The sequence below is a fragment of the Babylonia areolata genome, chromosome 7 (genome assembly GCF_041734735.1).
Source record: "Babylonia areolata isolate BAREFJ2019XMU chromosome 7, ASM4173473v1, whole genome shotgun sequence".
In the NCBI taxonomy this organism is placed as follows: Eukaryota; Metazoa; Mollusca; class Gastropoda; order Neogastropoda; family Buccinidae; genus Babylonia; species Babylonia areolata.
Window position 1 is genome coordinate 31,789,025 of NC_134882.1, and position 11,924 is coordinate 31,800,948.

General features: G+C 43.6%; 1 protein-coding gene across 4 annotated transcripts in view; it reads left to right on the top strand.

Moving 5' to 3' along the window:
- LOC143283964 (uncharacterized) overlaps positions 1–11,924 on the top strand; it is a 182,162-nt gene that overhangs the window by 95,121 nt on the left and 75,117 nt on the right. The window lies entirely within an intron of this gene.

Here is an 11,924-nt window from a genome sequence, read left to right on the forward strand (position 1 = left end):
AGAGACGACGACTTTGTTGCGACTGCGTCAGGAGGCCGAGGGCATGAGAGACACAGCGTGTTCGGTTGTCGGTGGTGTTATGTTACCTGGCTCTGTTGTTCCCGGTTGAGTCGTGTCGGGGCGGGACATGTCCCGTTAGTGGTGGCGGCGGCTTGCAGGGGATTGTTGGACGCCCTGCTCCCCTGTTCCCTGTTGTGCTGTGAAGGGTGTCTGGAATCTCAATTATCGGTGTCAGGTCTGAGGAGGAAGTTTGATTAGGGGATGGTCTTACGTCCGTGGGATTGTTTCCCCCCCGCTGGGGAAGATCAGATATTGCTGAATTACAGTTGTCTGGGATGGTTTTCTGTTGTTGATGAAGATCTGTTGTCTCCGCAAAAGGCTTGGTATGTTTCTGCTCCCTCTCTTTTACCATGCCCTGCTGATTACATATTCTGACAACCCTGTCTTTCCTTATAATTATGTTTGTCTGTGTGTCTGTCTCTGTCTCTGTCTGTCTGTCTCTCTCTCTCTCTCTCTCTCTCTCTCTCTCTCGTTCTCCCTCTTCAGCTCTCTGGCTCTCTGACACACACACACATACACCCATACATACACACATACATACATACATGACCAACTGCCAACGCAATGAACAATAACAACATCGAAATTGTTCAGCTGCTTCCGTTCAAAAACCAGATCGACTTGCACACTTTACTCCCCCAAACTAACCCCACGCCCAACCCCAGACCCCCCAAAAAGGAAAGTGGTGTGGTAACGTTTGAGAACAACGAAGATCTGTCTTAAGTGGTCATTCAGAATTAAAACTTTCCCTTTCAATTCTGTCTGTGTACGAGTGTGGGTTATAAGTGTCTATGTGTGTTTGAAGGCAGAGGGGATGAATTTGTGTTAGAAAATACAACAGCAGATGAAGGGTTCCCTCTTTGCTTTCAAAATGATTTGTCTGTCTCTGTCAAGTCTTTCCGTTCCGCGAATGGTTGCTGTTTGATGTTGTTGTTGTTTTTTCTGATGCATAATTACTTGAAACTGTGTCAAAAACTGTAAATCGTTTGTGTTGTTCATTTCTTTGGTAACCATTCTTCTTGACTGTCAAGGTGTAGTCTGTCTCTTGTTTGGTAACCATTCTTCTTGACTTTTAAGGTAAAGTCTGTCTTTTGTTTGGTAATCATTCCTCTTGACTGTCAAGGTAAAGTCTGTCTCTTGTTTGGTAATCATTTCTCTTGACTTTTAAGGTGAAGTCTGTCTCTTGTTTGGTAACCATTTTTCTTGACTGTCAAGGTAAAGTCTGTCTCTTGTTTGGTAACCATTTCTCTTGACTTTTAAGGTGAAGTCTGTCTCTTGTTTGGTAACCATTTCTCTTGACTTTTAAGGTAAAGTCTGTCTTTTGTTTGGTAATCATTCCTCTTGACTGTCAAGGTAAAGTCTGTCTCTTGTTTGGTAATCATTCCTCTTGACTGTCAAGGTGTAGTCTGCCTCTTGTTTGGTAACCATTTCTCTTGACTTTTAAGGTAAAGTCTGTCTCTTGTTTGGTAACCATTTCTCTTGACTTTTAAGGTGAAATCTGTCTCTTGTTTGGTAACCATTTCTCTTGACTTTTAAGGTAAAGTCTGTCTCTTGTTTGGTAATCATTCCTCTTGACTGTTAAGGTAAAGTCTGTCTCTTGTTTGGTAACCATTTCTCTTGACTTTTAAGGTAAAGTCTGTCTCTTGTTTGGTAACCATTTCTCTTGACTTTTAAGGTGAAATCTGTCTCTTGTTTGGTAACCATTCCTCTTGACTGTCAAGGTGAAATCTGTCTGTTGTTTGGTAACCATCCCTCTTGACTTTCAAGATGTAGTCTGTCTCTTGTTTGGTAACCATCCCTCGTGACTTTCAAGATGTAGTCTGTCTCTTGTTTGGTAACCATCCCTCGTGACTTTCAAGATGTAGTCTGTCTCTTGTTTGGTAACCATCCCTCGTGACTGTCAAGGTGTAGTCTGTCTCTTGTTTGGTAACCATCCCTCTTGATTTTCAAGATGTATTCTGTCTCTTGTTTGGTAACCATCCCTCGTGACTTTCAAGATGTAGTCTGTCTCTTGTTTGGTAACCATCCCTCTTGATTTTCAAGATGTATTCTGTCTCTTGTTTGGTAACCATCCCTCGTGACTTTCAAGATGTAGTCTGTCTCTTGTTTGGTAACCATCCCTCTTGACTTTCAAGATGTAGTCTGTCTCTTGTTTGGTAACCATCCCTCGCGACTTTCAAGATGTAGTCTGTCTCTTGTTTGGTAACCATCCCTCTTGACTTTCAAGATGTAGTCTGTCTCTTGTTTGGTAACCATCCCTCGCGACTTTCAAGATGTAGTCTGTCTCTTGTTTGGTAACCATCCCTCTTGACTTTCAAGATGTAGTCTGTCTATTGTCTGGTAACCATTCCTCTTGACTTTCAAGATGTAGTCTGTCTCATGTTTGGTAACCATCCCTCTTGACTTTTAAGATGTAGTCTGTCTCTTGTTTGGTAACCATTCCTCTTGACTTTCAAGATGTAGTCTGTCTATTGTTTGGTAACCATCCCTCTTGACTTTCAAGATGTAGTCTGTCTCTTGTTTGGTAACCATCCCTCTTGACTTTCAAGATGTAGTCTGTCTCTTGTTTGGTAACCATCCCTCTTGACTTTCAAGATGTAGTCTGTCTCTTGTTTGGTAACCATCCCTCTTGACTTTCAAGATGTAGTCTGTCTATTGTCTGGTAACCATTCCTCTTGACTTTCAAGATGTAGTCTGTCTATTGTTTGGTAACCATCCCTCTTGACTTTCAAGATGCAGTCTCTCTGTTGTTTGGTAACCATCCCTCTTGACTTTCAAGATGTAGTCTGTCTCTTGTTTGGTAACCATCCCTCTTGACTTTCAAGATGTAGTCTGTCTCTTGTTTGGTAACCATCCCTCGTGACTTTCAAGATGTAGTCTGTCTCTTGTTTGGTAACCATCCCTCTTGATTTTCAAGATGTAGTCTGTCTCTTGTTTGGTAACCATCCCTCTTGACTTTCAAGATGTAGTCTGTCTCTTGTTTGGTAACCATCCCTCGTGACTTTCAAGATGTAGTCTGTCTCTTGTTTGGTAACCATCCCTCTTGACTGTCAAGGTGAAATCTGTCTGTTGTTTGGTAACCATCCCTCTTGACTTTCAAGATGTAGTCTGTCTCTTGTTTGGTAACCATTTCTCTTGACTTTTAAGGTAAAGTCTGTCTTTTGTTTGGTAACCATTTCTCATGACCTTCAAGATGTAGTCTGTCTCTTGTTTGGTAACCATCCCTCTTGACGTTCAAGATGTAGTCTGTCTCTTGTTGGTAACCATCCTCTTGACCTTCAAGATGTAGTCTGTCTCTTGTTTGGTAACCATCCCTCTTGACGTTCAAGATGTAGTCTGTCTCTTGTTTGGTAACCATCCCTCTTGACCTTCAAGATGTAGTCTGTCTCTTGTTTGGTAACCATCCCTCTTGACGTTCAAGATGCAGTCTCTCTGTTGTTTGGTAACCATCCCTCTTGACCTTCAAGATGCAGTCTCTCTGTTGTTTGGTAACCATCCCTCTTGACCTTTAAGATGTAGTCTGTCTCTTGTTTGGTAACCATTCCTCTTGACTTTTAAGATGTAGTCTGTCTCTTGTTTGGTAACCATTCCTCTTGACCTTTTAATATGTAGTCTGTCTATTGTTTGGTAACCAACCCTCTTGACTTTTAAGATGTTGTCTGTCCTCTTGTTTGGTAACCATCCCTCTTCTTGACTTTCAGATGTAGTCTGTCTCTTGTTTGGTAACCATCCCTCTTGACCTTCAAGATGTAGTCTGTCTCTTGTTTGGTAACCATCCCTCTTACCTTTCAAGATGTAGTCTGTCTCTTGTTTGGTAACCATCCCTCTTGACCTTCAAGATGTAGTCTGTCTCTTGTTTGGTAACCATCCCTCTTGACTTTTAAGATGTAGTCTGTCTCTTGTTTGGTAACCATTCCCTCTTGACCTTCAAGATGTAGTCTGTCTCTTGTTTGGTAACCATCCCTCTTGACTTTTAAGATGTAGTCTGTCTCTTGTTTGGTAACCATCCCTCTTGACCTTCAAGATGTAGTCTGTCTCTTGTTTGGTAACCATCCCTCTTGACTTTTAAGATGTAGTCTGTCTCTTGTTTGGTAACCATCCCTCTTGACCTTCAAGATGTAGTCTGTCTCTTGTTTGGTAACCATCCCTCTTGACTTTCAAGATGTAGTCTGTCTCTTGTTTGGTAACCATCCCTCTTGACCTTCAAGATGTAGTCTGTCTCTTGTTTGGTAACCATCCCTCTTGACCTTCAAGATGTAGTCTGTCTCTTGTTTGGTAACCATCCCTCTTGACCTTCAAGATGTAGTCTGTCTCTTGTTTGGTAACCATCCCTCTTGACTTTCAAGATGCAGTCTCTCTGTTGTTTGATAACCATCCCTCTTGACCTTCAAGATGTAGTCTGTCTCTTGTTTGGTAACCATCCCTCTTGACCTTTAAGATGTAGTCTGTCTCTTGTTTGGTAACCATTCCTCTTGACTTTTAATATGTAGTCTGTCTCTTGTTTGGTAACCATCCCTCTTGACTTTTAAGATGTAGTCTGTCTCTTGTTTGGTAACCATTCCTCTTGACTTTCAAGATGTAGTCTGTCTCTTGTTTGGTAACCATCCCTCTTGACCTTCAAGATGTAGTCTGTCTCTTGTTTGGTAACCATCCCTCTTGACTTTTAAGATGTAGTCTGTCTCTTGTTTGGTAACCATCCCTCTTGACTTTTAAGATGTAGTCTGTCTCTTGTTTGGTAACCATCCCTCTTGACTTTTAAGGTGTAGTCTGTCTCTTGTTTGGTAACCATCCCTCTTGACTTTTAAGATGTAGTCTGTCTCTTGTTTGGTAACCATCCCTCTTGACTTTTAAGATGTAGTCTGTCTCTTGTTTGGTAACCATCCCTCTTGACTTTTAAGATGTAGTCTGTCTCTTGTTTGGTAACCATCCCTCTTGACTTTTAAGATGTAGTCTGTCTCTTGTTTGGTAACCATCCCTCTTGACCTTCAAGATGTAGTCTGTCTCTTGTTTGGTAACCATCCCTCTTGACTTTGAAGATGTAGTCTGTCTCTTGTTTGGTAACCATCCCTCTTGACTTTTAAGATGTAGTCTGTCTCTTGTTTGGTAACCATCCCTCTTGACTTTTAAGATGTAGTCTGTCTCTTGTTTGGTAACCATTCCTCTTGACTTTTAAGATGTAGTCTGTCTCTTGTTTGGTAACCATCCCTCTTGACTTTTAAGATGTAGTCTGTCTTTTGTTTGGTAACCATTCCTCTTGACTTTTAAGGTGAAATCTGTCTATTGTTTGGTAACCAACCCTCTTGACTTTTAAGATGTAGTCTGTCTCTTGTTTGGTAACCATCCCTCTTGACCTTCAAGATGTTGTCTGTGTCTTGTTTGGTAACCATCCCTCTTGACCTTCAAGATGTAGTCTGTCTCATGTTTGCTAACCATCCCTCTTGACTTTCAAGATGTAGTCTGTCTCTTGTTTGGTAACCATCCCTCTTGACTTTCAAGATGTAGTCTGTCTCTTGTTTGGTAACCATCCCTCGTGACTTTCAAGATGTAGTCTGTCTCTTGTTTGGTAACCATCCCTCTTGACTTTCAAGATGTAGTCTGTCTCTTGTTTGGTAACCATCCCTCTTGACCTTCAAGATGTAGTCTGTCTCTTGTTTGGTAACCATGCCTCTTGACTTTCAAGATGTAGTCTGTCTATTGTCTGGTAACCATCCCTCTTGACTTTCAAGATGTAGTCTGTCTATTGTCTGGTAACCATCCCTCTTGACTTTCAAGATGTAGTCTGTCTATTGTCTGGTAACCATCCCTCTTGACTTTCAAGATGTAGTCTGTCTATTGTTTGGTAACCAACCCTCTTGACTTTTAAGATGTTGTGCGTCTCTTGTTTGGTAACCATCCCTCTTGACCTTCAAGATGTAGTCTGTCTCTTGTTTGGTAACCATCCCTCTTGACTTTTAAGGTTAAGATTGTCTCTCCTTTGTGCTCGGCCCTACATGGAGGACAGTACAGTTGTGTTGGTCAGTCTGTCTGTCTGTCTGTCACGGGCATATGCCTTGTTTCCTTATGACGAGTCCCAGTGGTCTGGAATTCTGTTTAGATTGAAGATTATTGGGTGAACTTGAACTCCACAGTGAAAGGAACGGAAGAGAAAGCTTCAGCAAGTCGACGGTTTAGTTGTTGACTCTCTTATGGGGAAGGCCTCTATGCTCACACCTCCAGTATGCTGAGAGCGCAGGCACAAACGCCCGCGTGCGCGCACACAACACACACACGCACACACACACACACACACTGTCAAGGTAAAGTCTGTCTCTTGTTTGGTAACCATTTCTCTTGACTTTTAAGGTGAGAGTCTGTCTCTTGTTTGGTAACCATTCTCTTGACTTTTAAGGTGAAGTCTGTCTCTTGATTGGTAACCATTTCTCTTGACTTTCAAGATGTAGTCTGTCTATTGTCTGGTAACCATCCCTCTTGACTTTTAAGGTGTAGTCTGTCTATTGTCTGGTAACCATTCCTCTTGACTTTCAAGATTAGTCTGTCTATTGTCTGGGTAACCATCCCTCTTGACTTTCAAGATGTAGTCTGTCTATTGTCTGTTAACCATCCCTCTTGACTTTCAAGATGTAGTCTGTCTATTGTCTGGTAACCATCCCTCCTTGACTTGCAAGATGTAGTCTGTCTATTGTCTGGTAACCATCCCTCTTGACTTTCAAGATGCAGTCTGTCTCTTGTCTGGTAACCATCCCTCTTGACTTTCAAGATGTAGTCTGTCTATTGTCTGGTAACCATCCCTCTTGACTTTTAAGGTTAAGATTGTCTCTCCTTTGTGCTCGGCCCTACATGGAGGACAGTACAGTTGTGTTGGTCAGTCTGTCTGTCTGTCTGTCACGGGCATATGCCTTGTTTCCTTATGACGAGTCCCAGTGGTCTGGAATTCTGTTTAGATTGAAGATTATTGGGTGAACTTGAACTCCACAGTGAAAGGAACGGAAGAGAAAGCTTCAGCAAGTCGACGGTTTAGTTGTTGACTCTCTTATGGGGAAGGCCTCTATGCTCACACCTCCAGTATGCTGAGAGCGCAGGCACAAACGCCCGCGTGCGCGCACACAACACGCTCACGCACACACACACACACACACACACACACACACACACACACACACACACACACACACACACACACACTCACACACACACACCACACACGTACACTCTCTCTCTCACTCCCTTTGTCTCTCTCTGTCTCTCTCTTCTCTCTCTCTCTCTCTCTCTCTCTCTCTCTCTCTCTCTCTCTGTGCATTGAATTTGTTTTGAGCAAACTGGTACCCAATCCTGGTGTAACGCACATGACTTTTTTTTTTTTTTTTTTTTTTTTTTTGCTCACTCATTTCGGGATCATTAAAATCCATCAGCTGACTTTATCCCACAGAAAAGAGGGTTGGGGCGGGGGAGAGAGAAACCGTTATGTCGAAATGCCGAACTAGAGTTATCTGTCCACTGATGTCATGGTAAGAATGGGATCAGGTCATGTTCCTTTTGTTTAAGACGACGCTTGACCCTTGTCCATCATCATGGTTTTCTTCTCATCTCTCTCCCTCCCTCCCCCCCCCCCCCTCTCTCTCTCTCTCTCTCCTTATCTCCCCCTATGTCTTTCTCTATCTTCTTTTCCTGTCCCTTTCTCTTTCCCCTTCTTTCCACCTCCTCTGTACTTGTGCATATCTTCGTCTCCAGTTCGCCGTCTTTATGACAGCCTGGGGTTTGGGCATTATTGTGTCACCTGTGTGAGTGTGTGAGCGTGTGTGTGTGTGTGTGTCTGTGTGTTAGTGAAAGAGAGATAGAGAAGAGATTGTGTGTGTGTGTGTGTGTGTGTGTGCGCTGCACGTTTAGTTTCCGCTATGGCGTTGTTGTTCCACTACTTTGTCAAAGATTTTGCACTTGTGTGTGTTTTCCTCGTCCAGGGCGGTGTCGTTGTTGGTGTCTTTTGTGTGGGTGTTTTGTGTGCACAGGCGTTGACGATCGGGTTATCTTCTTGAGGAGTGGATATCGGTTGTCTGCTTGGGTATGGCTTCAATATAGCTCTGTGTGTGTGTGTGTGTGTGTGTGTGTGTGCTGGTGTGAGCGCCTTCACGCTGTGTGTGTGTGTGTGTGTGTGTGTGTGTGCTGGTGTGAGCGCCTTCACGCTCTGTGTGTGTGTGTGTGTGTGTTTGCGTGCTTGCGCGCATGTTTTGCCTCCGTGTGTGTGTATTTGTGTGTTTGCAAACATGTGTGCGTGCGCACATACTTCTTTATGTGTTTGCTTTCTTCCCGGTTTCTTCACTCTGTTCGTCTTGTCCCTGTGCTGGACTGTCCAGTCCCGGCGTTAATCCCTCTGTCTGTGGCCGGCATGCCGTCTGACTGTGGCTCCTCTACTCGTTGCCCCTGCAGGCCCACACTTAACGCGGCCCATTCCTATCACAGCGAAAAGAGATCACGTCCCTCTCCGCCATTCTAAGGGGTTTTTTGGGGGGCCTGGGTGAGGGGTGAGGGGGTGGGGTGGTGAAGGCATTTCGCCCCTTAGGGCTTTCCTTTTTCAGCCATGTCTTATATGTATTTCGGGGGTTGAATTATTTGTTACGTCTGGACAGAGTAGTAAGGAGGTAAGGGTTTGGATTGGGGGGGGTAGGGGGGGGGGGGGGTTGTGACAGAGGAGAAAGTGTTGTGGTCCATTGTGTTCTTGAAAAAACACATTTTTCTTTCTGTTAATTTACATTCTTTCATGTTTGTCCTCTTAAGCTTGTATATGAGGGAAAAAGAATGGGGGCCGGGGGGGGGGGGGGGGGGTTAGCTCTTACGCTTGTATATATGAGGGAAAGAGAATGGGGGGGAGGGGGTGTAGTTAAGGGGAACAAAAAGAGATTGAAACGTACTTTTCTCTCTCTGACTCATCCTCTCTTTCCGAGGCTTAGCCGCCAATGTTGACCCATGACTTGCGCATGGTTACCCCACTGTTTGAAGCCCAAACTTTGCCCTCCCCATTCTTTTCACCGCCGCTTTCTTTATTAATTTCCACATGATCCCTGGCTGTTGACCGTGTGTATGTCGTGTTCCGCTTGGAAGGAGAAGGCTTGATAGCGAATGAGAGTGTTGGAGAAGGGCTGCTACCAAAATGACTTGAAAAGGTTGAGTTGAACTTTGAAATAATGAATTACCGGTGTTGTTTTTGTTTCCACATGTTGGAAAAAATATGTTTGTAGCGTGATTGGTGTATGAGTGCGTACCATGTAAGACAGAGAGGGAGGGAGGCATGTTCGCTCATTCTCTGTTTAGCTTTTATTTGTTTATTTACTTATTTTTGTTTTTGTTTCCAGTTTTTTGACTCATTTGTGTAAACAAAGTGAGTATGTTTTAACACGGTGTTCGGTTGTCTGTGTGTGTGTCCGTGTGTCCGTGGTAAACTTTATCATTGACATTTTCTCTGCAACTACTTTATCAGTTGACCCCAAATTTGGCATAAAAATATGAAAAATTCAGTTCTTTCCAGTCATCTTGTTTAAAACAATATTGCGCCTCTGGGATGGGCACAAAAAAATAAAGAATGAAGCCTAATTATATGCAAACTGCGTTTACTGTTATATTTATATTTTTTGTATTCTCTAAACTTAGCACTTTGATCTGATATTCTGACCCAACAGCTAGAGCAGTCATTATTATCATTTTTTGTTCAAACAGGAACTTCTTTTGCTAAGCATGGAAGTTTTATTTATTTTGCAAACGTTTTGGTGCAGATAGTAAAAAAGGGAAATTACTCTGTAATGCTAGGGGAGTTAATTTGCTTTAAACTGATCTTTCTCCTCTTAAACATTACATTTTGAAATTATACTCAATACATAAAAAGCTTGGATTTTTTTTTTAAGTGTATCACAAGTGAGTCTTGAAGGCCTTGCCTCTCTTGTCTGTTTTGGTTTGATCATCCTTTTTTTCTGGGTAGTTTCCTTGATTTTCGTTGTCAGTCAAACGAGCTGTTTAATCTGTTATCTGATTCATTCTGCTTTGTGAAACGGCTTGGAGGAATGTTGCTGAGGCCACTGACCACACTGTCATCATCATGGTTCGTCACGAGCCGTCCTGATATTATCAGTGCCGTTACGACAGAAACAGCTTGTTAGCCACTCCGTCCCGATGCTGTCATCACGGCGGGACAGGGTGAACAGATAGCCATTTTTCTCTGTGTGTGACACAACTTAGTGACCTTGCTTCTGTTTAGGACTTTCCCACCCACCCCCTTACCCACCTACTGCCTCTCTGTCTCACACACACACACACACACACACACACCCACACACACACCCGCACACACACACTTTTCCATCCCTACCGGCCCCCCTGATAAACTAGAGGGAAGTGAGTTAAAGAAAAAAAAGTGGGGGGGGGAGGGGTCATTTTTAATGAGTTAAAAAAAAATAATTTGAAAGAAAGAGGAGCTGTTGTTGTCTACTAGTGGCTGGTTGAGGTTAAGTGGTGGATGGAGTCTTGTGCAAATGTTAGGGACGAGTGATTATGTTGGTCAGATACTTACCACACCATTTTTAAGAGTGAGTCCCATAGGACAAAGCTAGCACCATCCCCTCCTCCCCCCTCGAACCCATTCTCCCCAATTTGTACCATGATAATCTCCAGCGACCTGGTTATGAAATCCGGTGGTGACAAAGAAAACAAAAAGGGAGAGAAAAATTACCCGTAGCCCGCTATCAGGGGCGACAAGTGATGAGACATCCGGTGTTGGTCGCCGAGGGGTGGCACCAGTAGTGTCCCTGTCAGCTGTGGAATTCCCTTCCCATGGACCCTTGTTTGTCTCCCGTGACGGAGGGCAGCTGTTTCCAGTCCCATACTGTTCTGCTCGTGGATGGGAGGATCTGGTTGGGGCAGTGGGGGTGGATGGGGAGGAGTAGGAGGAGGAGGAAGTGTTGAGAATAGGATGGTGTATTGGTCGAGACCTGTGGAGCTCTGTGTTTGGAGATATTTTGAGATTTTTGTAAGACTGGTTTGTTGACTCCTTTGTCCATGATTCACTCACTGACATGATTGCTTTTCTCTGTTTATCTGGCAGACTTTGCTGTCCCATGCTCACCACAGAAATGACCTTGTTAGTCGTAGAAACTGAAGAGCCAGAGAAATTTAGATGCGCGCAGAAAATGAATCTTTTTCTATATATATTTCCCACATTCTTTGCTCTCACTTTTCTTTCTTTTCCCTTTTTTTTTCCAATTTTCTATCTTAGCGTTTGAAGTCCAGTGTTAACTGAAATCTCGGCTAAATAGAGAATAATGTTGGAAAAGATTGGATAATGTGAACGGAGTGGCAAAACCAGACGCCGCGTTGTGAAAACGAGAATATATATATATATATATATATATATATATATATATATATATATATATATATATATATCTGTTTCTGTCTGTCTGTCTGTCTGTCTCTTTTTGTGCCTTAGATATATGGCAGAGCATTTACGCAGCACAGTCGGGCGGGGGAAAAAAAAGGGTACCACAGCAGTCCAGTGACGTGGCTCTGGTGGTCCTCTTATCTCTTCCCCTATGAAGTTTGGTCCGCCGGACGAAACCCGCGTGTCTGCGCTTCCTAGCACCGTGTGCTGTGTGGGTGCAGGGACAGAAAGGAATCAATTAATCTGCCTGTTTTGCCCTATGTGTGACCGCCCTGGAATGTACCGCTGACAGTAGAGTCATTGGCCTGTTAGTACATGTTGGTGTTTTTTTTTCACCTATGGGGGAGGGAGGTGAGGGGAGTTGGGGGAGGGGGGGGGGGGCATTCCCATAGGGGTTTGTTTCGTCGTTAGGAGAGGGGGGGATGGGGGGGTGGGGGGGTTCTGA